The sequence below is a fragment of the Diabrotica undecimpunctata genome, chromosome 4, assembly GCF_040954645.1.
Source record: "Diabrotica undecimpunctata isolate CICGRU chromosome 4, icDiaUnde3, whole genome shotgun sequence".
In the NCBI taxonomy this organism is placed as follows: Eukaryota; Metazoa; Arthropoda; class Insecta; order Coleoptera; family Chrysomelidae; genus Diabrotica; species Diabrotica undecimpunctata.
In genome coordinates, this window is record NC_092806.1 from 23,622,603 (window position 1) to 23,646,639 (window position 24,037).

At 32.5% G+C, this 24,037-nt stretch overlaps 1 long non-coding RNA gene across 1 annotated transcript; it reads right to left on the bottom strand.

The window, feature by feature from the left end:
* Window positions 1–13,599: 13,599 nt before the first annotated feature.
* Window positions 13,600–18,517, bottom strand: LOC140438168 (uncharacterized). Its single transcript, XR_011950449.1, has 4 exons — window positions 17,727–18,517; window positions 17,422–17,646; window positions 17,257–17,314; window positions 13,600–14,896 (listed from the first exon to the last, which is right to left on the bottom strand). It is a non-coding gene; the product is annotated as an uncharacterized lncRNA (long non-coding RNA).
* Between the last annotated feature and the right edge of the window lie 5,520 nt (window positions 18,518–24,037).

The following is a 24,037-nucleotide window of genomic DNA, read 5'->3' on the forward strand; positions in this document are numbered from 1 at the left end:
CACGGCTCTGCTCATAGAAGAAATAAATAAAACCAAAGCAGATATCATTGCTTTACAGGAAATGTGGTGGACTAGCTCAGGCATCCTGGAAAAAAATAACTGCAATATTTGCTACAATGGACATCCTACCCGACACGAATTTGGTACCGAATTTTTTGTAAGCAGCAAGGTCAAACATAGTGTAATTGATTTCAAAGCTTATTGATCATAGGATATGTCGAATAAGACTTAAAGGGAAGTTCGCTAATATCAGCATTATTAGCATCCATGCTGCAATGGAAGAAAAAGAGGATGATGAAAAAGACATATTCTATGAGGCACTAGACCCAGAATGCGATGATTGGTCAAAAAATGACATCAAAATAATAGCAGGAGACTTTAATGCCAACGTCGGAAGAGAGAATTTATATTCGCCCACCATCGGAAAAGAGAGGCTACACGTAGACTCTAATGACAACGGTCTCAGGATCATAAAGTTTGCGATGTCTAAGAACATGGTAATAGCTGGGACACGATTTCCCCATAAAAATATACATAAGGTACTTGAAATTATAATGAAACGATTAACCAAATAGATCATATAATCATCTATACAAGACACTGCTCTAACTTATTAGGTATTAGGTCTTTTAGAGGAGAAAACATAGATAGTGATCACTATTTAATTAAAGCAATTAACCAAATTTGATAAAAATCCAATGGTCTACAGTTTTTTTGATTTTCCGGCAAAACGGTGCATAATTTCTAGCCACATATTAATTTCTTTTTAAACAGCAAGTCACCCTTAATCGAAATAATTCAAATTTCAAACAAAATATTCACTTTTAATTTTCACGAAATTTTCAGCAAATACAAACATCCAAGTGGAAATTTTTCTCACGAACCGTTAGATGTAGGAAAATTCTGAGGTTGGCAGAAGAACAAGCGGCCAATTTTATGTAGGAAATGTCCATTCGCTTGACTCTCGGACCAAAATTGACGCCAACATAGCCGATTAACCAAATTTGATAAAAATCCAATGGTCTACAGTTTTTTTGATTTTCCGGCAAAACGGTGCATAATTTCTAGCCACATATTAATTTCTTTTTAAACAGCAAGTCACCCTTAATTGAAATAATTCAAATTTCAAACAAAATATCCACTTTTAATTTTCACGAAATTTTCAGCAAATACAAACATCCAAGTGGAAATTTTTCTCACGAACCGTTAGATGTAGGAAAATTCTGAGGTTGGCAGAAGAACAAGCGGCCAATTTTATGTAGCAAATGTGTATTCGCTTGACTCTCGGACCAACATTGACGCCAATGTAGCCGATTAACCAAATTTGATAAAAATCCAAGGGTACCCCCTTGAAAAATTTTTCCAAATTTTCCAAAAAAAAAAATTTGTTTAATGTTTTGGTACATGCACTTGGTCCAGCTTATTCCAAACATGTGTTTCTTTCTGATCCCTTAACCCCAGTTTGCCGGAAAAGAGGAAAAATCGAATTAAAAAATATACAGTTTTTTCGATTTTCCGGCAAAACGGTGCATAATTTTTAGCCACATGTTTAGATTTTTTTAATCAACAAGTCACCCTCAATCGAAATAATTCAAATTTCAAGCAAAATATACACTTTTAATTTTCTCGAAATTTTCAGCGAATACATACATCCAAGTGGAAATTTTTCTCACGAACAGTTAGATGTAGGAAGATTCTGAGTATGGCAGAAGAACGAGCGGCCAATTTTATGTAGGAAATCTCCATTCGCTTGACTCTCGGACCAAAACTGACGCCAATATAGCCGATTAACAAAATTTGATAAAAATCCAATGGTCTACAGTTTTTTCGATTTGCCGGCAAAACGGTGCATAATTTCTAGCCACATGTTAATTTCTTTTTAAACAGCAAGTCACCCTTAATCGAAATAATTCAAATTTCAAACAAAATATTCACTTTTAATTTTCACGAAATTTTCAGCAATTACAAACATCCAAGTGGAAATTTTTCTCACGAACAGTTAGATGTAGGAAAATTCTGAGAATGGCAGAAGAACCAGCGGCCAATTTTATGTAGGAAATGTCCATTCGCTTGACTCTCGGACCAAAATTGACGCCAACATAGCCGATTAACCAAATTTGATAAAAATCCAATGGTCTACAGTTTTTTCGATTTTCCGGCAAAACGGTGCATAATTTTTAGCCACATGTTTAGATTTTTTTAATCAACAAGTCACCCTCAATCGAAATAATTCAAATTTCAAGCAAAATATACACTTTTAATTTTCTCGAAATTTTCAGCGAATACATACATCCAAGTGGAAATTTTTCTCACGAACAGTTAGATGTAGGAAGATTCTGAGTATGGCAGAAGAACGAGCGGGCAATTTTATGTAGGAAATGTCCATTAGCTTGGCTCTCGGACCAAAATTGACGCCAACATAGCCGATTAACCAAATTTGATAAAAATCCAATGGTCTACAGATTTTCGATTTTCCAGCAAAAGGGTGCATAATTTCTAGTCACATGTTCTTTTTAAACAGCAAGTCACCCTTAATCGAAATCATTCAAATTTCAAACAAAATATACACTTTTATTTTCTCGAAATTTTCAGCAAATAGGAATTATCCAAGTGGAAATTTTTCTCACGAACAGTTAGATGTAGGAAAATTCTGAGGATGGCACAAGAACGAGCGGCCAATTTTATGTAGGAAATGTCCATTCGCTTGACTCTCGGACCAAAACTGACGCCAATATAGCCGATTAACGAAATTTGATAAAAATCCAATGGTCTACAGTTTTTTCGATTTTACGGCAAAACGGTGCATAATTTCCGGCCACATGTTTATATCTTTTTAATAACCAAGTCACCCTTAATCGAAATAATTCAAATTTTAAACAAAATATACGCTTTTAATTTTCTCGAAATTTTCAGCGAAGACAGACATCCAAGGGGAAATTTTTCTCACGAACCGTTAAATGTAGGAAAATTCTGAGGATGGGAGAAGAACGAGCGGCCAATTTTATGTAGGAAATGTGCATTCCCTTGACTCTCGGAATAAAACTGACGCCAATATAGCCGATTAACGAAATTTGATAAAAATCCAATGGTCTACAGTTTTTTCGATTTTCCGGCAAAACGGTGCATAATTTCCGGCCACATGTTTATATCTTTTTAATAAGCAAGTCACCCTTAATCGAAATAATTCAAATTTTAAACAAAATATACACTTTTAATTTTCTCGAAATTTTCAGCGAAGACAGACATCCAAGGGGAAATTTTTCTCACGAACCGTTAGATGTAGGAACATTCTGAGTATGGCAGAAGAACGAGCGGGCAATTTTATGGAGGAAATGTCCATTCGCTTGACTCTCGGACCAAAATTGACGCCAACATAGCCGATTAACCAAATTTGATAAAAATCCAATGGTCTACAGTTTTTTTGATTTTCCGGCAAAACGGTGCATAATTTCTAGCCACATATTAATTTCTTTTTAAACAGCAAGTCACCCTTAATCGAAATAATTCAAATTTCAAACAAAATATCCACTTTTAATTTTCACGAAATTTTCAGCAAATACAAACATACAAGTGGAAATTTTTCTCACGAACCGTTAGATGTAGGAAAATTCTGAGGTTGGCAGAAGAACAAGCGGCCAATTTTATGTAGGAAATGTCCATTCGCTTGACTCTCGGACCAAAATTGACGCCAACATAGCCGATTAACCAAATTTGATAAAAATCCAATGGTCTACAGTTTTTTCGATTTTCCGGCAAAACGGTGCATAATTTTTAGCCACATATTAATTTCGTTTTAAACAGCAAGTCACCCTTAATTGAAATAATTCAAATTTCAAACACAATATCCACTTTTAATTTTCACGAAATTTTCAGCAAATACAAACATCCAAGTGGAAATTTTTCTCAAGAACCGTTAGATGTAGGAAAATTCTGAGGTTGGCAGAAGAACAAGCGGCCAATTTTATGTAGCAAATGTGTATTCGCTTGACTCTCGGACCAACATTGACGCCAATGTAGCCGATTAACCAAATTTGATAAAAATCCAAGGGTACCCCCTTGGAAAAAATTTTCCAAATTTTCCAAAATAAAAAATTTGTTTAATGTTTTGGTACATGCACTTGGTCCAGCTTATTCCAAACATGTGTTTCTTTCTGATCCCTTAACCCCAGTTTGCCGGAAAAGAGGAAAAATCGAATTAAAAAATATACAGTTTTTTCGATTTTCCGGCAAAACGGTGCATAATTTTTAGCCACATGTTTAGATTTTTTTAATTAGCAAGTCACCCTTAATCCAAATAATTCAAATTTCAAACAAAATATTCACTTTTAATTTTCACGAAATTTTCAGCAAATACAAACATACAAGTGGAAATTTTTCTCACGAACCGTTAGATGTAGGAACATTCTGAGTATGGCAGAAGAACGAGCGGGCAATTTTATGTAGGAAATGTCCATTCGCTTGACTCTCGGACCAAAATTGACGCCAACATAGCCGATTAACCAAATTTGATAAAAAAACCAATGGTCTACAGTTTTTTTGATTTTCCGGCAAAACGGTGCATAATTTCTAGCCACATATTAATTTCTTTTTAAACAGCAAGTCACCCTTAATCGAAATAATTCAAATTTCAAACAAAATATCCACTTTTAATTTTCACGAAATTTTCAGCAAATACAAACATACAAGTGGAAATTTTTCTCACGAACCGTTAGATGTAGGAACATTCTGAGTATGGCAGAAGAACGAGCGGGCAATTTTATGTAGGAAATGTCCATTAGCTTGGCTCTCGGACCAAAATTGACGCCAACATAGCCGATTAACCAAATTTGATAAAAATCCAATGGTCTACAGTTTTTTGATTTTCCGGCAAAACGGTGCATAATTTCTAGCCACATATTAATTTCTTTTTAAACAGCAAGTCACCCTTAATTGAAATAATTCAAATTTCAAACACAATATCCACTTTTAATTTTCACGAAATTTTTAGCAAATACAAACATCCAAGTGGAAATTTTTCTCACGAACCGTTAGATGTAGGAAAATTCTGAGGTTGGCAGAAGAACAAGCGGCCAATTTTATGTAGCAAATGTGTATTCGCTTGACTCTCGGACCAACATTGACGCCAATGTAGCCGATTAACCAAATTTGATAAAAATCCAAGGGTCTACAGTTTTTTCGATTTTCCTGCAAAACGGTGCATAATTTTTAGCCACATGTTTAGATTTTTTTAATTAGCAAGTCACCCTTAATCCAAATAATTCAAATTTCAAACAAAATATTCACTTTTAATTTTCACGAAATTTTCAGCAAATACAAACATCCAAGTGGAAATTTTTCTCACGAACCGTTAGATGTAGGAAAATTCTGAGGTTGGCAGAAGAACAAGCGGCCAATTTTATGTAGGAAATGTCCATTCGCTTGACTCTCGGACCAAAATTGACGCCAACATAGCCGATTAACCAAATTTGATAAAAATCCAATGGTCTACAGTTTTTTTGATTTTCCGGCAAAACGGTGCATAATTTCTAGCCACATATTAATTTCTTTTTAAACAGCAAGTCACCCTTAATCGAAATAATTCAAATTTCAAACAAAATATCCACTTTTAATTTTCACGAAATTTTCAGCAAATACAAACATACAAGTGGAAATTTTTCTCACGAACCGTTAGATGTAGGAACATTCTGAGTATGGCAGAAGAACGAGCGGGCAATTTTATGTAGGAAATGTCCATTCGCTTGACTCTCGGACCAAAATTGACGCCAACATAGCCGATTAACCAAATTTGATAAAAATCCAATGGTCTACAGTTTTTTCGATTTTCCGGCAAAACGGTGCATAATTTTTAGCCACATGTTTAGATTTTTTTAATCAACAAGTCACCCTCAATCGAAATAATTCAAATTTCAAGCAAAATATACACTTTTAATTTTCTCGAAATTTTCAGCGAATACATACATCCAAGTGGAAATTTTTCTCACGAACAGTTAGATGTAGGAACATTCTGAGTATGGCAGAAGAACGAGCGGGCAATTTTATGTAGGAAATGTCCATTCGCTTGACTCTCGGACCAAAATTGACGCCAACATAGCCGATTAACCAAATTTGATAAAAATCCAATGGTCTACAGTTTTTTCGATTTTCCGGCAAAACGGTGCATAATTTTTAGCCACATGTTTAGATTTTTTTAATCAACAAGTCACCCTCAATCGCAATAATTCAAATTTCAAGCAAAATATACACTTTTAATTTTCTCGAAATTTTCAGCGAATACATACATCCAAGTGGAAATTTTTCTCACGAACAGTTAGATGTAGGAAGATTCTGAGTATGGCAGAAGAACGAGCGGCCAATTTTATGTAGGAAATCTTCATTCGCTTGATTCTCGGACCAAAACTGACGCCAATATAGCCGATTAACGAAATTTGATAAAAATCCAATGGTCTACAGTTTTTTCGATTTGCCGGCAAAACGGTGCATAATTTCTAGCCACATGTTAATTTCTTTTTAAACAGCAAGTCACCCTTAATCGAAATAATTCAAATTTCAAACAAAATATTCACTTTTAATTTTCACGAAATTTTCAGCAATTACAAACATCCAAGTGGAAATTTTTCTCACGAACAGTTAGATGTAGGAAAATTCTGAGGATGGCAGAAGAACCAGCGGCCAATTTTATGTAGGAAATGTCCATTCGCTTGACTCTCGGACCAAAATTGACGCCAACATAGCCGATTAACCAAATTTGATAAAAATCCAATGGTCTACAGTTTTTTCGATTTTCCGGCAAAACGGTGCATAATTTTTAGCCACATGTTTAGATTTTTTTAATCAACAAGTCACCCTCAATCGAAATAATTCAAATTTCAAGCAAAATATACACTTTTAATTTTCTCGAAATTTTCAGCGAATACATACATCCAAGTGGAAATTTTTTTTACGAACAGTTAGATGTAGGAAGATTCTGAGTATGGCAGAAGAACGAGCGGCCAATTTTATGTAGGAAATGTCCATTCGCTTGACTCTCGGATCAAAATTGACGCCAACATAGCCGATTAACCAAATTTGATAAAAATCCAATGGTGTGCAGATTTTCGATTTTCCAGCAAAATGGTGCATAATTTCTAGCCACATGTTCTTTTTAAACAGCAAGTCACCCTTAATCGAAATAATTCAAATTTCAAACAAAATATACACTTTTATTTTCTCCAAATTTTCAGCGAATACATACAAGTGTGAATACAAGTGGAAATTTTTCTCACGAACAGTTAGATGTACGAAAATTCTGAGGATGGCAGGAGAACGAGCGGCCAATTTTATGTAGGAAAATATATGTTATTCAATACCTGTGCTTTAGTTTCTAATTGTCCTAATAAAAATGGTTAAACAACAATTTACGTAATGAATAATAAATTTTGGGATTGTTTATAAATTAAATAATTATATCAATATCTCACCACATTCCCAAGGAATATGACTGCCACGACCAATTTAACATAAAGAAAAGGTATATTTAACTATGTTTTCAACGCCTTTTCTCTAGAATGTGGTGGTGTACCATCTTACATAAACCATATTTTTTGGTTTTTCAGCATTTTACAATAGAGAAAAAGTAATACAACCCCAGTAGGTATAGAAATTTAAGAAGCGATAGAAGAGGGAAATTGTGTACATGGGGGACGGCCTACGTCTTAATACGGACACGCACCTAAAGAAGAAGATGAAGATCATTTTCTCCAATTAGACATTTAGCAGCCATAACAAAAATTTTGTAAGGTTACATTATCATCTTTGAGTTGTTTTAATAAGAATAAACTCTGAATTATGCTTATCTACAGGTATTGAGTGCTTTACCGCACAAATATCACAACTAAGAATTATTATGCAGCTGACTTATAAAATGCGATTATCGCGAAAACGGTTAAATTTTGAGGTTACTAACAAGTATACCTTTTCTTTGTAAAAATAATGTATGTTTAATATTTTTTAACACAAATAGAGGTAACTTAAAGATCAAAAAAGTTAAGCGCAAATATATGCCACACATGTGGCATATGTGGCGCCCTCTATTAGTTACATTATTGTGTGTATAAAATTATAATTTATCCTACTTAATAGCGTATAATTATAAATTTTTGTCCAAAAACATTACAATACATTTATAGCGAAAAATAAAATTTTAAATTTCCACTTTAACACCCTGTATCTTTCTTAATATCAACATTTTATTAAAGCAAGTTGGCTTAAATCGTAATATTTTAAAGTGCAGAATCTACTGTTTCTGTTTGTACACTTACTTAAGGACCACCTTATATATATATATATATATATATATATATATATATATATATATATATATATATATATATATATATATATATATATATATATATATATATATATATATATATATAGATCACAACATTGTTTTATTGACCTGTACAATATTACAGGTCAATAAACATATTATATTATTAAACATTTTTAAACTTCGGATGTGTAAACAGTTGTAAAGTGTCATGAAGGTAATGAATCACGTGTTAGACCTGTCGATGAGGAGCGTCAAAACAGGGATATTGATATTTGTACTTTTGTGGAAGCTAGTGAACCGTGCAATAGGGTACAAATTGCTAGGGAAGTAAACGGGAATGCTCGAACTGTCCAGCGAGTTCTCAAAAGGAATGGGTATCACTGTTTTAAGATACAACAAACACAAGGATTGTTTCCGGAAGATAACTTTAGGCGGATGGAGTTTTGTGAAATTATGTTAGATAAACAGAATGAAAATGTACACTTTTTAAAAATATTTTATTTTCTGACAAATCTTCATTTTCATTACATAAAAAACACAATACATATATGTTGCAAGGTATTATTCTTGGAAAAATAAGCAGCTCAGTGTTGCAGTGCGAACGCAGCATCCGCAAAAGTTAAATGTTTGGACTGGGATATTGGGCGACCATATTTTTTTGTCGTCCATTTTTTATCGATGGAGACCTAAACGGGCCCAAATTTTACAGAATGAGATCATTCCGGCAGTTCGACGCCTTCCCGTTAATTTTCAGGAGGTTTATTTCCAACAGGATGGGTGTTCGGCTCAAAACTCTAGAGCAACTATTGACTTCATCAATCAAACGTTTCCTGACGTACTTAACGAATTAACGTACTAAAAGTATTTTAGTACGTTAAAAAACCGATAAAAAGCGATTGAATTTGAGAGTTAATTTCAAAATAGAGATGAAAAGCAGTCGATTTCTATTACTTTTTATCGTTTTTTTTTTTAAGGTTAATAAAAAACTTCATCACTCAAAATCTATATTTGACTCGAGACTTTTTTATTTATCAATATAGAATTATACTTTTGAAATTTCTATTAACTTTGTCTTAAGTTGCTGACTTTTTTTGTTTCCTGTTGAGTTGAGGAATTTCTTTGAATGTGAATATCTATTAACCTCCAACACCATGATATTTTCGCTGCGCGTAAAAACTCTGTAGCTGCGGCTAGAATGACTGTATACCCCTTCGATTTCTTTCTATGCATCTAAGGTCTCTGAAACTTCTGGTTGTACTGTACTAAATTCAACTCGCCAGGACATATCAAATTTATGGTAGGAAAGGTTAAAAGTTGTAATAAAACAGAATAATAATAAAAATTTATTGTAATTAATATACATGTATACCCTTCGATTTCTCTTTCTGTGCATCTGAGGTCTCTGAAACTTCTGGTTGTACAGTACTACATTTAATTCGCCTGGATATATCACATTTGTGGTAGGGAGGGGTAAAAAATTGTAATAAAACACAATAATAATAATAGAAATTTATTGTAATTAATACTAATAATAATGTTTATTTAGGAAGCTTAGATTATAATATAGATTTACAAAAAATAAGCAATTTTCTTGTGGCATTTTAAATTAATTACTATCTTAATATTGTTCTGAAGCTATTTTCTTGTGACATTTTAAATTTAAATTTAAAATGCCACAAGAAAATAGCTTCAGAACATTAGTAATTAATTTTAAAAAATAAGCATACTGAACACTAAATAAACATGAAAAATCACTGAAGTAGAGCTACCATAAAAGTAGCACCCCTTGTGCGTGATACTTAAAAAATATATGTACAAAAAAGCAAATATTTAACAAATGTATTAATATAAACAGTTACATATGCGCATTTTAATATAGCATGTGACATAAATATGTCAATAAATTCAAGAAATGTTGTAATTGGTAAACAAAGTATATGTATGAGGACAATTTACGTACAGTTAAAAATTTATTCTCGTTGTATAACAGTTCGCTGTAATATCTTAAATTTTTTCCATAAAAATCTAATTAACCAAATCTACAAGATTTATTGTAATATTGAACAAAGTATGATAAAAAATTACACCAATTTTAAATATTTAAACATGGGATAATATTTTCAATTTTCTATCCCCCCTTTTTATTTTGTTACTTTTAAGATCCGCGTTAAAATATTTTAAAGAATAAAATAACCGTAAATGAATAAATAATTTTATAACATATATATATATATATATATATATATATATATATATATATATATATATATATATATATATATATATATATATATATTATATATATATATATATATATATATATATATATATATATATATATATATATATATATGTTCGGAAAGATTTCCGCGGTTAGTACAATTAAACTTAGAGCTAAGATTAATATTATTATAAAAATTAATATTAAACTCACCAGTCTTCCGGGTTGAACCGCGTCGATATCCATTTTGCCGAGCTTTCGACATCCTCTCTGATGTCTTCTTCAGGGCTTCCGAGGTCTCAGTCTCCCGAGCCCCCAGACACTACCACTGTAGTGAACTAGTGAGTGAACTAGAAGTGACTAGTGAGTGTAGTAGTGTCTGGGGGCTCGGGAGACTGAGACCTCGGAAGCCCTGAAGAAGACATCAGAGAGGATGTCGAAAGCTCGGCAAAATGGATATCGACGCGGTTCAACCCAGAAGACTGGTGAGTTTAATATTAATTTTTATAATAATATTAATCTTCTTAGCTCTAAGTTTAATTGTACTAACCGCGGAAATCTTTCCGAACATATATATATATATATATATATATATATATATATATATATATATATATATATATATATATATATATATACAGTATACTCCCTCTATAACGAACACGGTTATTACGAGGTTTCGCTTATAACGAGATACATTAGATGTCCCGTGAAATTTCTATTGAACTATAACCGTCTATAGCGAGGCAAATTTGGTTATAACGAGAGAAAATAAGATCCAAAAACGTGTTTCTTACGTTTTTAGTCCGGTCGTGGCTATAAATAAATACCTTTTCAAACAGCCCCTCAATAAACTTAACTGCAGCCCGCAATAAACTTCTTTACAATGAATAAATACAACTGTTTCACATCTTTAGAAAATATATGATAGAATGATACTGGACCATTTAAAGCAGTTAAAAATAACTGAGTTCTTAAAATTGCAGAAGCAATAGTTTATGTTATCCTTGAAAATACGATTTATACATTATGTAGTTGGAAAAAAATATAAGTACAGCTTTTTTGTTGTAACGTATATCATTGATAATAAAAGTAAACAACTCTTTTATGTTTTAATATATTTCATTGACAATAAAAGTAATAACTTTTTTTCAAAAACGCCATTCAAACAATATTTATTAGCATCTTATATTGCTCCGAATGGCTTCACTATAGGAAGTTAATGGTTTAGAAAACTACAGATTCATATGTATGCACAGTATTATGATTGTCTGATATAACGAGATCGGCTTATAACGAGGTAATTAGTCTGTCATTTCAGTTCTCGTTATAGAGGGAGTCTACTGTATATATATATATATATATATATGTTCGGAATATATATATATATATATATATATATATATATATTGATATGATTGGTGTTTAAAGAAAATAATTTATAAGTTATATACTAGATAATTTTAGATATAACAAGTATTTGGTTATTTTAAGAAGTTATATACTAGAGAATTTAATAAAAATATATTTATGTGAGGGCATTTTTAAGAAATTAGCATATAAAAAGTATTTTTTTAGTAATTATGATGTTGTAGATATATTTAAGTGAGCCATGTGACTAGTCAACCAGATATACATACTCTGAAGTGACGTTTAAGAATAATTACGAATATAAAGTGGGGTTATAATGATAATATGTTGTTTAAAATGTGTAATTTATTAAATTAAAATGTTATAATTTATATAAGTTACTGATTTAAATGTATACTCTGATCTGAAAAGCCTAAATGCCAACAAAATTCTCGATGGTCAATCAGATAGTCAATCAGTTACAATTGTTCAATATAGTGAGTTAAATCAATATTAAGAAACAGTATAAAGAAAATAATATTGAAGATTAAAAATTATGTTATGTATAAATGATGATAATGGAAGAAGTATTAATTGAATATTAAAATTAAATGATATTTTGGTGATTGGATATTGATATATTGAAAAGAAGAATAAAATAAATGCTGTTGCTGGTTTGCTTGGTGGTTTATAAATGCTGTGAAGAAAAATATCTTAAATTGGTCGAAGCTGATAATTGGAAAAAGTAATTTCACAAAAACAGGGATAACCGAAGCTGAGAAGAAGACATTTGAGTGGTGATTATAATCTATATAGTGGAAAACAGTTCATTTAGGCATTCAGTGACAGAAAGGTACAAAATTTTGTTAATATAATTTAGTTAGTGTCATAACAATTTCAATTTTGAAGATATTTTGTTTAAATTTTACATTGTCTATAGAATTTAATTAGTTTCATAAGAATTTCAATTTAAAGATAGTTTATTTTAAATTTACATTGGCTAGGTTAGATATAGATATAGAGGCCTTCGAAATGTGGGCTTACCGACGTATATTACATATATCCTGGACTCAGCACGTGACAAACGAAGAGGTACTACGCCGGATAGGTAAAGAGAGAGAGGTAGGAATAAGTATAAAGAAAAGAAAGTTGGAATACTTGGGTCACGTTATGAGACATAATAAATATAGAGTACTACAACTGATCATTCAAGGGAAAATAGACAGCAGAAGGGGTCCAGGGAGGAGAAGACACTCGTGGCTCCAAAACTTGCGGCAATGGTTCGGATTGTCATCTGCTGAACTATTCAGATCTGCCGTAAACAAAGTCAGAATAGCCATGTTGATTGCCAACGTTCGGAACGGACAAGGCACATGAAGAAGAAGAAGAAGGTTAGATATATATGTGTGTTTCATAATAGATATAATAAAGATAATTTAAAAAAGTACTTACAAACTAATTCTTTGAGAACCGCGATAAAAACCCTATATTATTAAAAAATACTCATTGCTCATCATTCAAACAAACAATACATCATAACAATATATATATATATATATATATATATATATATATATATATATATATATATATATAAATATATATATATATATATATATATATATATATATATATATATATATATATCTTCAAATGAAGAACGAAACATTATTTCTAATTTATAAATAAATTGAACGAAGTCCTCACTTAGAGTTCTCAGTCCCCCATAATCACATTTATCAATATTGTATGCTTTAAAATGTGTCAATAACAAACTACTATCTAGTTCTTCAATTTCCTTTGAATATTTAATACATATATGACAAACATGAATATTGAGAGCCTTTTTAATTAAATAACCACATACATGTTGAAAAGCATTTTGGGTTGTTAGTTTTTCTGTTCTGCAATCACAATCTGGAAGCGAAAGAGCCTTCACTGGAGAGTATTGTTGACTACAAGTTTTTTTTTACATTTAAATCCATTAAACGTTTATCTAAATCATCTTTGCAATTCATTTTGTTAGAATGCATAAAATTTTGACAAAATAGTTTTTAAATGCCCTCTGAAATTGTATGGGAGTTGGATTGATGGAATTTCCACCTTGTTGTCTTATACTACCAAAATAATTTTCCACACAGTCTTGGTTAAGTCTTCTTGTTTTTAAGTATTTAAAATCATGAGACTTTAAGTTATCCCAAAGCTTTTTAACACCATTCATTGTTACAATCCAACACTTTTTTGATCGCCAAATCTATCATAGAATCTAGGTAATTGATCTGAAAATCAGTTCCCTCAAATACATTTTTAAATTTGTTAGGATTATTCTTATCAGTAGAATTTAAAATATCAAACAAATTATTAAATTTTTCAATAATTTCTATTGTTCCCAATGCATCTGATGGAAGAATACCAAGAGAAATATATGTATACATAGAACTTGCAACAGTGTTACTTAAAATTTGAGATGCTAGTTTTACTCGCATTTTTTCAAAAGATGTAGGATATATATGGGAGTGTGTTAGTTTTGGTGCACACTTATAGAACTGCTTTTTATCTTCATGATAAAAAGTTTCTATCAATGACCAAGATGTTTTTTTGTCATCAAAATAAAAAACATTATTAATTAAGTTATTTCTAGTGGCTTTAATTAAATGACATGGATCAAATATATAAACAATTTTTTGCCCATTGACATCAAATTCTGAGTTAGTTGGAGAAATCCCCAGTAATTTACTCAATTTTAGAAAATTCGATCCCATATCATTAACAAGACAATTCACATATAAACCTGATTGAAATAGTTTAGAAATACATTCTTTTATAATAGGAAGAAGGTAATTTGCTTCAAAAGTAGTGTTTAAAAAGAAATTTTTTATTTTTAACCTCATTTTCCTTTTTCTGGGTGTACCACCAGACAACTTGGAGGGGGGTTTGTGTTGCAGCTGATGTGAAACATTGTGGAGTATGGGGCCTATGTGGAGTAGACACTTCCTGCCTATTAACATCAACATCTGAAATATAAAAATATATTTAATAACCAAATAACATATAAACGTTCAAAGTAGATATGTTAATGCTTATTAGTGATTAGTTGAATGGATAATACAGTTGTAGGAGCAATAAATAAAATTACCTGTTACCAGAAACTCTTCCATCAAAGTATCAGGTATAGTATTATCAAAGAATATAGACACTATAAGCGTCTATATTCTTTGGTATTATGTTTGTCATCATTAATGGCAACTTGCTGTACATTATATATTTCAGTTTTACCTAAAACCATGACATAAATATTACTCAGTATGTAACCATAAGATATAAGGTTGATAAAAGATCATTCAATTTCACAATTGAAGGGGTGAGTGGATGAAGGGACTAAGTGACATTTTTGAAGAAAATGAGTTATCCGCATGGATGAAGGTGGTAAGTGCTAAATTAAATTTTCCATCACTTATCCCCAGCCTTCTATGATTTAAAATAACTGAGATAGCCAGCGTATGAAGGAGATAATTGACCATACTACTTTAAATGTCTAGTGAATAAAGGAGGTAAGTAACAAGATAAAGTACTTACTTCCTTCATCCATACCACAGAGAATAAAAATTGCTAAAAAAACTAGATGTAAATGCAAAAAACTGCCATCTTTTAAGAACATTAAAAAAAGGGAACCAATGAGAAAGAAAACTGGAGCATTAAAGCATAAAACTGCCACCTACCAATACAATTTAAGTTATAGTGGCCGGCAAACTACCGTATGCAAACGAGCTTTCATTTCCTTGTTTGCAATCAGCTTGAAAAACTGATTCCAAACTTCAATAAAATCAGGGAAAAATGCTCCTGAGCCGGACAGAAGGGGAAAACACGCAGTCAGACCTAACAAGACCCCTGCTGAAGTTGCTGCTTACGTCATTGAGCATATTTCCAGTTTCCCAGCAGAAGATTCGCACTACTCCAGGCATTGTAATATTCACAAAAAATATCTTTCACCGCAACTTTCGATCCCTAGAATGCATAAACTTTACCTAGACAAATGCCGAACTGACGGAAGAAATGAAAAATTTCAAATAAAAGAGATTCATTTTTAATAATGAATTTAATCTGTCTTTTGGTTATCCCAAAAGCGATACATGTAGCACATGCGCTTCTGGCAAAAGTAATGAAGAGCACACTGAAAATTACAAATCAGCGTTTGAATCTCAAAAAGCAGATAGAGAATTTGCTAGCAAATCAGATAACACTGTGTATGTAACATTGGATCTACAGCAAACTATGCCCCTACCTAGGCTTAGTACCTCCAAAGCCTTTTATCTTAGACAAATTTGGTTTTACAACTTAGGTATCCACATAATATCCAAAAATGTGGAAAAAACTGTTTTCTGTACATGGACGGAAAATCAAGCTTCCAGAGGTAGCTCGAAAATTTTTAGTTGTTTTCTACGAACAATCGAAGTGGATCCAGCCTTCAAAGTAAGAGATCATCTAATTTTGTGGACGGACTCGTGTGCCGGGCAAAATAATTTTTTTTTAGAAGAAAGAAACATCAAAACATTTACATCCCTGATGAATATCGTGATGTGATTGTTTCTTCAACCAGGAAAAATATGGTGATAGACATGCAACATCACTTTAGAGACACGGCAAATATTATGAAGACCATGAAACTAATGAATAGAAAAAAAGATCTTCTTACTGAAAAGGTTAATTTTAAAACTGGAATCAAGTGGATTCGCGTAGATGTCTTTGGAACACACCTTTTCAAGGAGTCTTACGATTACTACACACCTTTCAAAATGGTATGTATCCTCAAGCAGAAAAGTTTCCCATCCCTTCTACCTGAAGAATTCAACATTCGAAGACATATCCAAAATACTGGATCCTTAAGCAAAGAAAAGGTAGACAATCTAAAAGAACAGCTTTGCTTCATTCCAGAAAGGGATAAATGGTATGAAGCCATCATAGAGCAACAACAATTTTAAGAAGGTGGTACAATATCCTTAGACTGATTCAAAAGCTACTTAGAAATTCAGTGTTTGTCATTCCTTTGTAAAATCAAAAATATAAGTGTCTACTTGACATCCATGTTATTTTTTTCCTGATTATTCAAAATAAAATGCAAATATTTATCCTAGATAAAGGAGGTAAGTCCACATACCCCCTTCATTTTGGCATAGAGATCATTTCTAACACAAAAAAGTTTTTGGATAAAAGAGGTAAGTACAAATATATATTTTTCAAATAAGTTTTTAAAAATCGGGGGGATTTTTGTTTTTACAATAAAGTTTATACATATCCTACCTGTGAGAATAAAAAAATCGATTAATAAAAAAGTTCCAGCAATAAAACTTTGGAGTTAAATTTCTCAAAAAGTTACTTTTGTTACTTACTCCCTTCATCCACTCACTCCTTCAATTCCAGATCTTGTTTATATTCTGAAAAACAACAAACAACTTTGTATATATAGTTGTAAGTAGATACTGATTTTTATATGACTTTTATAATAAAGCTCTATAATTGTGAATAAATTAAAAGTATCTACCTTCCAGCCTTATGACTTTCTTTAAGGGTTCGTCTGTGTGTTCTGAATATTGGCTGTGTGAGAAAATCGTTGGATGTGCTTGTTCAAATAAGGTCTTCCTTGTGTTTCCTTTGGACATGTACACCGGTTCAAAATGTTTCTCGGGGCATTTTATAATTAGTATGAAATTCAGCATGCTTGGAAAGCAGATCATACCTATTGGCTGCTTTCAGCCATAATTCAGCTCTAAAAAAAAGTGTATTTAACTAAAATATAAACATTCAGACATCTGTAACACGTTTGAATTTAAAATTTAATTTGTTTACCTGCTACGATCAGTCGGTATTGAAAAGACTAATTCCTTCACCAGTTTTCGATGGGCACCCACGAACAACACAGTAAAATCCTCCCTTTCGTGCAGCCATCACAATAAGTTTATTACAAAAATATATTAAATTAACTAACTAAATTAATTATACTAACTATTAAAAAACAAACACCAAACACTTCTCAATACATAAACAAATAAGACATCAAAATTCAAAACTACTTAAAACATGGCGGATTTCGCACATGCGCAAAGAAATTTGGATTGCGAAAAAGCCCTCCCGTTTCGCTTTTTGTTGGATTGGGATGGAGTATTCTGTGATCTTAGTAAAAAGATTAATTTTATTTAATTAAAATTCAGAAGCTGGAAAGGTTATAGTCTTATAACATTAGTATTGGCACAAGCATATAAAATTACGCATAATTGAATATACCGTGGCACGTGTGCTACCCAATGATTAATACGGAAGGTGTATGATCCTGCCCTGCGGTCAATCATCGATTTAACATACCAGATGTTTTAAGCGTCCTATAAGGGATCAGTCACTCTACCGATCTCAAACAGGAGCACTAACATCCGACTGTTTAAACCATGAAACAATCCATCATGCGGTCAATCATCGATTTAACATACCAGACGTTTTAAGCGTCCTATAAGGGATCAGTCACTCTACCGATCTCAAACAGGAGCACTAACATCCGACTGGTTAAACCATGAAAGAATCCAACCTCGATCATTGCACCAACTTTTGTTATAAGTATAGGCATTAACCTTTACAGCTAACTGGGGTTCAATCTCTAATGAACCAATTTTAACCACAAATAGCATGAGGATATGAGTCTGCTAGGCAATCGAGATAGTACGTTGTAATACTACCGACATCTACATTTGAGAAACTAAATTTTTGACTCATCAAGATTATTATTACCTTAATATATTATCAAAGAATATAGACGCATATGCGTCTATAATTCCTACCCCACACCAAGTATTTACCAGTGATATGATATACCCATATCCCTGGTGTTGACATACAGGATTTTATTAATCAATTCACCACGGTACTTTTCAATCACCATTTCCGAATGTACAAATTGTAGGTAGGCAACATATATTTCCACATTCAATAGATATTTTTGATATTCTACTCGCAGAGTTATTGAAAATTACGTTGGTAAAGTAGTAAAACAATATCATTATTTAATAAAACAAATTTAATCTCATTCTATATCTTTTATCTAAGTTAAAAAATTGTTTCTGTTTCTATGTTTAATAAATAAAATGACGAAGAGATATTGTGAGAGAAGTGATATCGATATATGTATAGGCATATTCACATTCATAACCTCTTATTAGTGAATTAGTGCATTATGAATAAAATTTATAATAGATAACCCATATGAAGGGTGGCTTTTGTTGAAAAAGGTCGATGTATACCTAAAAAAAGATGGAGATCTATAAAACAGGAATAGGATTGAGATTGGGCGACCTTGAAATTTGTATAGTTATTTTACTTGTTCGCTTGGTTTGTCGTGTAGTTTGTCGCTACTCGCTACTAGGGCGACGCTGGTGTAGAGAAGTGTGCTATTATTACATTGAAATGAATGTGAAAATTTCGAAAATATTTAATTATTCGTAATTAATATAAGATTGCTGGTTTTGCTGGTCAATATTATTTAAATCTATCGCATCCCGTCTTGAGTAGAACTTGCTTCGTACCAGAATGTTTAACGGGTTATCGTTCCCATAAAAAATTGAAAAGGGAAGTTAACGAAGTTAATACAAGCCAGTAATATAATATTAATATTGCTACTTATTTTTGCACTAGTAATAATAATTGTAAAGCTTCATTGACTAAGTGAGTAAAATTGCACGTTTTTTCAATTAACCTTCGGCTGATAACGTTATGTCTCTCGCACCGACTGATTCAAATTTTCGAGGTTTAAGCGCTGCTAATTTTTATTTCAATCTGCACCTCACAGTACCTTTCGAACGTGCCTGTATCTATTCAGTTGTCACAGGAGTTACTAGTTACACGATCAACACCATTCCGGGGCCAAAACCTCAGAGCCCAAAGCATCCTGAAAACTACCTGCTCATCCATCGGCAATGTATTCAGAAGAAGACCTAAACCCAAACTCCCTTTCCTACCCGCTATTTTACTGGCACTTGCCAGCAACGAACTCCCTGATGAATACATTGATATACAGGAGGCAACTCCTCTCTACTACCGCCGTCGCCATTAACACTAAATGCTCACTTCGAGCTTGCTCTAGGCAGGGGGGATCGGTTTTCTGTGGTTTCCCGATCCCATTGCATATGATACCTGTCTATTTGTTGAGGTACCAGCCAGAGCTGCCCTCTCGCGACGCGTTCATATAGATATCAATTAACAATAATAAATACATAAATTCAAAATTTCATATATATATATAGATACTAATTTATTTTTTAGATCAATAAAATTCTGAAAAGAACCGTTTCAACATTGCCTTTGACCTCTGATTGTCCAGGCGCCCCTCCGACGACCAGGTCACCACAACCAAACACCAGGGATACACGAACACCAAAACCAGTGCCAAATCAAACAAAAAAAACAAACCACGTCCTGAAGAGGCAAGAGCCTAAAGCAAGACACCAAAACCACCCAAAACAGACGACATCAAACAGAAAGACAACCAGGACAATGAGTCTTGAGTCATAAATCAATTCCTAACGATTTAGGTAGCACCGGAGAAAAGATGAATCTCAGCTACTCACAATTGAAGAATACGGTATTGTACTTACAGTCGGCGGCAGGTAGTCACAGGTAATAACGTTCTTTCATAGAACGGTCGTCGATAAAGGCACTTGACAGGTTGCACCCGCAACAGGTATATTGGGACGTCTTAAGCAGCGTAGATGATTTAAGTAAGGTACCGAATTACGGTGGATTCAATCAGCACATCAATCATCATCAAATAAATGTAGGTACAGGTAATACATCATATCAATCCGCACAATAGACCAGACTGGAGAAGTATAGACTGAACTGAATGGATGGAGGAAACGGCAAACAGGATTGACTCAGTGTCATCGAATTGCAGGACGTCTGCACGACAAGAGAGAAAATTGACTGTAGGAAGCACTTTATGAAGATAGATGGATAATGGTGAATTGAAATTACACTTACCGCCGTTTGATAGAGACAACGGCATGCAACAGGAACCACAACGAAAAAGAACTCGATTTTCGATATTTAGACCAGCTAGGGATAAAAAAAAGAGTGAGAGTATTTGCCGAAAAGTGCCACGCGAAAATGGTAATTAATTGACAAGTCCGGTGTGGTCTTATTTTCTATAATTTCTACTTTCTCCTGACTGGAAAGATTATTTCATAGAAGGCCCACATCTCAGCTTTTCTTAGAAAGTGAGCTGGGTTGTTCGACAACTTCTTTTTTAAGAGAAAGAGTTTCTATTTAACTAACGAAAGATAATAAGAGCAAGGACAACTTACTGTAAGCTGAATTGTGTTTAAATTTGGGAATGTGTCAATATTATTTTTCTTAATAAATGACCACATGGGTACAGGCGAAATAATATTTTCTTTACTTATAAAAGTCTTAAATTGTAATACTTCATTTTTCAGTTCTGCTAGGTTTAAATCTTATTCATAACATTTTTATTCCTCTATTGAAGAGTCACTAACATCACTATCATGAAAATTGCTTTAAATTTATTGTTAATAACAGCAGATAATGTGGCCAGTGAAATTTCCATGTTCTGACAATTTTTTATGTACATTTTTCCAATCATTCGTTCGTTTTGTCATTAGCGTTGTTTGCTTAGAAAATAATTTACATACCTAATAGTACAGTAAGTTTTTGATTTCAGTATAATCCAACCAATCTCATTTACCTTTTTCCCCGCTATTCATTGTTCAGAAGATGGAGGCAATAGTTAATTTTCTTGTAATTTGTTTTGACCCTTCGTTACATCGAATAGAAGGTGATTCCAAAGATTTATTTATTGATTTTAGTTGATTTTTTATATGTATAATACTCTGGAATGGCCTCTGTTAAGTATTTGGCCACAATGCAATGTCGTTTACAAAACCCTTAGTTTTATCATTACTTTGAGATGATTTTAAATTTATATTTTCTTCTTTTATTTCATCATTACAATCGGAATTGCTTGTTTTTTTCTGCTGGTCTTTTTGCAGAATAGATTTGGACACAAATGATGTTTCTATAGTTTAAACAGGTGAAATTTATGACGATTGTTCTAATTGTTCTCCATCTCCAGTTAAAAAATTTTCCAACGTTATTTTCATTTGTTTTGCCACTTTATCTGGATCTGCTTTTCATTTTATATTTTCACACCCACTTAAATTTTTATAGGAACTCATTTTAAGACTACATACTAAAAAGAAAGAAGAAAAAGATCTTTAATTCAATTTATTTTACTCAATATCATGATCAAAATTTGTGGTATTTTCAATAGTAATACCACTAGTGATTCAATTTTCGCGATGTTTGTCGATTTACTTCTAAACGAAACTGAGTTGCTTGAAAACACCACTAGTCCGTAGGACGAGTGGTGTTTTCTTTAAGAAACTCAGTTGAGTTTAGAAATAAAAGACAGACTTATAAGCTAAATTAAATCACGAGTGGTATTTTATTAGACTATTTCATGAACAAAGTGATAGGTCAAAAATTCAGTAGAATGAGAGGAAGGAATTTAGTTAGTCTTTCGTTGTTATTTTCTGCATCTAATTTGTAGTTGCGATCCACACAGAACATCATAAATTGTCTCCATATATAAGATTTAGATTTTCTTGTGTTACTCGGTATATTTTCTTCAATGTTTTGGTTTATAACTTCGTTTGAAGTACCACCGAAACGACTCATTTTGACGTATACAGCTACAATAATTTTTTTGGCAAACGTCAAACTTTGCGATCGGTATCCATGGTTACGTCGTTGAAAACACGAAGCTGATGACCAATCAGAATTGAAAGACAGTTGGTGTTTTCGCGATAACAAGCTGTCTTTGGTTTGTGATTGGTCAGATTATGTGAAAATTTTAAGATGAGTGAAATAGTCTATTATATATTATTTTAATTAAATAATGTAATGCTTTTATAAAAACATTTGTTTTAATAATTCGAAGATATTAATTAGTCCAATTATTTTTTCTTAGGAGCAGCAGCTTTTTTAGCCTTTTGGGAAACTTGCGGTAGCCTCGGCAGTTTTTAGCTTAGGTACCTTTGGTTTTTTCGTAGGACTGCCTTTATTTGATTTCTTCGCTTTGGTTGGTGTTTTTATTTTGGCCTCTGCGGAAGTAGGAACTGGGGATGAAGATAACGCAGTTTTAGGAGCTGACTTCCTTTAAACTTTCTTCGCCTTGACCGGCTTTTTATCTGTCTTTGATGCTGATTCTTTAAACTTAGTCACTTTCTTTACAGATTTTGTCTTTTCGCTGATTGCAGAACGTTTGTCGACGGTAGCTTTTTTTCGATTTAGTTGTTTTTCCAGCTTTCATTTTTCTTCTGAACTAGGCTTTGTAGATCGAGAACACGATCAGATAGACGCTAACTTGAAGATCCTGACGCCCCTTTTCCCTTCGTTTACACCAACAATCCAGTAGCAACTGCAGCTTTTAAATATTTTTTGAGGAACGGTGCAACTCTTTCCCTTTCATCCAAAACAATCTATTTGCAATGAAGTCTAGGACTTAAGTCTTAATTGCACAATCAAAACTCACATAAGATACAACACGTAACGTTCAGGAGACTGATTTAAATAGCTACGGTTGACTTTTTAAACTCGATAGGCGCGAGACTCTATCGTATTTACACACATCGACACTTGCGCATGTGGATGCATAAGCACGAGAACGCTCGTCCACTCTTGTAGACTTTATCAAACAAAGATTCGGCATAATTAATTACAAAAATTAAAAACCTAATTTTCGGGCCCCAGGCACGTGCCTAGGTTGCCTATACCACTATAAAATGGTAATTCCAAAACAGTAATTATATTTTTACAGTCACCACGTTAGTCTTTTTTAGTAGAAATTAAATTTATTTCATGCAAAGTTTTCATTATCAATAACTAATTTTTTTTTATAGCCAATAAAGCGTCGTACTTTGAAGATGATCTAGTACAACATACTTTCTTAAGACTAATTTTATATTTTTTCGATTTATCGTTACTTAACATTGACCAACGTTTTATACTATAAGTAAAAAGATATACTTTTTTCAAATCATCAAAAAAAATTGACACTTCAGAAACGCGTTTCACAGCATCATTTAAAATTAAATTTA